The sequence below is a fragment of the Camelina sativa genome, chromosome 12, assembly GCF_000633955.1.
Source record: "Camelina sativa cultivar DH55 chromosome 12, Cs, whole genome shotgun sequence".
NCBI lineage: Eukaryota > Viridiplantae > Streptophyta > Magnoliopsida > Brassicales > Brassicaceae > Camelina > Camelina sativa.
Genome location: NC_025696.1, coordinates 19,727,038 through 19,729,848, shown reverse-complemented (window position 1 = coordinate 19,729,848; position 2,811 = coordinate 19,727,038). Strand labels below are relative to the sequence as shown.

At 35.4% G+C, this 2,811-nt stretch overlaps 1 long non-coding RNA gene and 1 pseudogene across 1 annotated transcript; both read left to right on the top strand.

Annotated features, from left to right (window-relative positions):
* LOC104732246 overlaps window positions 1-1,480 on the top strand; it is a 20,180-nt pseudogene extending 18,700 nt beyond the window's left edge.
* On the top strand, window positions 1,903-2,605 carry LOC109128058. Its single transcript, XR_002034498.1, has 2 exons — window positions 1,903-2,464; window positions 2,541-2,605. It is a non-coding gene; the product is annotated as an uncharacterized LOC109128058 (long non-coding RNA).

Genomic DNA, 2,811 nt, shown 5'->3' with positions numbered 1-2,811 from the left:
AAAATAGGATTCAAATATACAAATTATAAAATTTATATAGCAAAAACAATAACACTAATTTGGTGTTACCATAAAATGTATTATAGCATTCGATTAGTGCTATAATATGAAAATGCTATCGTATGTAGATATTTATTATAGCATGTCAAAAACGCTATTGTATGTAGGGGGTCTACCATGGCTGCCGATGTCACAGCATTTACGATAACGCTATGTAATATCTATGATAGCAGTTTTCTCGCGCTAACAATGTAAATATTTGTTGTAGTGTGAATCAACCTTTTCCTTAGATGTAAATTCAGAGCTGGATTGGTGAGTTTGCTTCTCAACTATAGTATTTTAGTGAAATGTTTGACCGGACCTGTTATATATATGTCCTCTATTATTGTAGTAATCATTTAAGTGAAATGTATATGGTTATATGTATTCTTGATTCCGAACTATAGCAACGAACATCTTTTTTAAGCCTTTCTGGTGATTAATCTCGTAGGGAGGCTATAGGTAAGATCCAAGCACGAGGCCACAGCCGCGTTCCTGTCTATTCCGGGAACCCAAAAAATATTATCGGACTTCTCTTGGTATGTGTTATTGACTCTTCTTTGATGGTATGATTCGGTTGCTTATATCATGTATTATATATTTCAAATTTTAAGAATATTTTTGTTTTTTTAGGTTAAGAGTCTTCTCACAGTTCGCCCTGAAACAAAAACCTTTGTGAATACAGTTTCTATATGCCGGATTCCAAGGTTTTTCATAATTTTTATAAACACTTTCCATTATGTTTCCTTGAGCATCTAGTGAACTTCTTATGTTGTTATTAAATAGGGTCCCAGCTGATATGCCTTTGTATGATATACTCAATGAGTTTCAAAAGGGAAGTAGTCACATGGCCGCAGTTGTGAAGGTTAAGGGGGAAAGCAAGGTTCTTCCTACGTTGGATACAATAAATTCAAGTGGCAGTGATTCCACGTTGACCGAACCTCTGTTACTAAAGCGAGAAGGAAACCAAGGAAATGTTATTGTCCAAATCGATAGAATTAATAGCAAATCTCTCTTGGACAACAAGACAGTTGTTCACGAGTTCTCGCATACTTCAGAGGAGACTGAGGATGGTGAAGTGATTGGTATCATTACTTTGGAAGATGTATTTGAAGAACTTTTGCAAGAAGAGATTGTGGATGAAACAGATGAGTACATAGACGTTCATAAAAGGATTCGGGTGGCGACTGTAGTGGCAGTGGCCATTTCATCATTAGTGAGAGGACCTTCGAGTCGGAGATTACTTGGCCAAAAAGGAACTGTAAGTAACACTCTCTTGCAAAATAATTTGAGAACATTGGAAGGTTCCGTTTAGATAAAAGTTGATTAATTTTGTTTTGTACATTTTTGGTAGGGAGGATCAAAGATTCCAAAGTTATCTACTCGAGAAAAGGATTCACTGCTCGGAACTGTGGCTGGGCCTTCTCAGGTGAACAGCTAATGCTCTGAATCGATATGTTTGTCCACTGTACGTGATTGCTCATGTGCAGAATTTGGGTTGTTTATATTTCAAACAAAAAATACTATGCTTAAACTTAAGTCTTGTACGCTTCTATTGTTTTTGTTTTAAATATCTCTTTTTTTTTTTTTTTTTTTTTTTTTTTTTTTTTTTTTTTTNTTTCTCACTTCTTACTTGGGTGTACACCATATTCAACTAATAAGGTTTTTTTTTTGCTATATCTTAATTTCGAAACGTGGTCTGCAGCCCGATTGAGTTTTTGCTTTCCCCAAAATACTCCTAAAATGTTTGTAGTTGAGTTAGTTATGCTTATGCATTCAAAAAAATTGTTTCGGAATTTTTTTCAAGTGTGAGCTATCGAAACAATCAATACCAGTGGAAGCCGCCGTAGTCTCAACCATGAGCGGTGTCCAAGAAGCTTTCATTGGTGGTCTCATGGGAACACTTTCTCTCATGCTGGCGTTGACCTTCAAGCCATAGCTTCCATGAAACAAGCTCAGGTTTAATACACTCTCATATATTTATCCACATCTTTCAAAATAAGTTAATGTTGTAATTGAGGTATGAGTGAATTGAGATCTGTAATGAAACGGATTAGAGACAAAGAAGATATTGAATCTGCGTAAGTTTCAATTCCTGTGAGCTGCTTCATTCACTAATATTGTAATCTCTTTGTATTAGATGTCTTGATAAGTTTTTTTGTAATTTGGGATTAGTCTTAAGAGTTTAGTTATCATTAAGAAAAAAATATCGCAAAGCTTGGATTGAGATGCAGGGGATCGGCTTTTAGCTGCTCTGTCCTTGGTTGCACAACTTGGGGCAGAGCTTGCCACGACTTTAGTGATTGTTATCTCAAAGGTGTGTACTATATACCGTTGTTTACACAGGCAGTTTTATATGATGGTTGGTCTTGATATTGGCGAGCATGACTTAGTATTTTACGTGTTTCTCATAGTGGAGATAGAGGTAATTGGTACATAAGCTTAAACTTAGTATGATCACTCATTGCTTTTATGTATGTTAATGCATTGACATCATATAGGGGATTAATATTAGAGAGATGCTTACCGGTGCCAAAATAATGGATGAGGCTACTAGAACAACTTCGGTAAGTCTTACTTGTTGCAGCTTGTTTTAGAACTACCACTTCTTGTTTTGTTGAAGAAGAATTTTACTTGTTGCAGCTTGTTTTAGTAACCATGACTTATTCTATAGCTTATGAATTTCTTTTTTCTTTCAGTTCAAAGAAAATTGTGCAGGGACAGCTATAGTTTCGGGTATACTTCTTGCAAGAAGAAGATGAAGAAGATTGT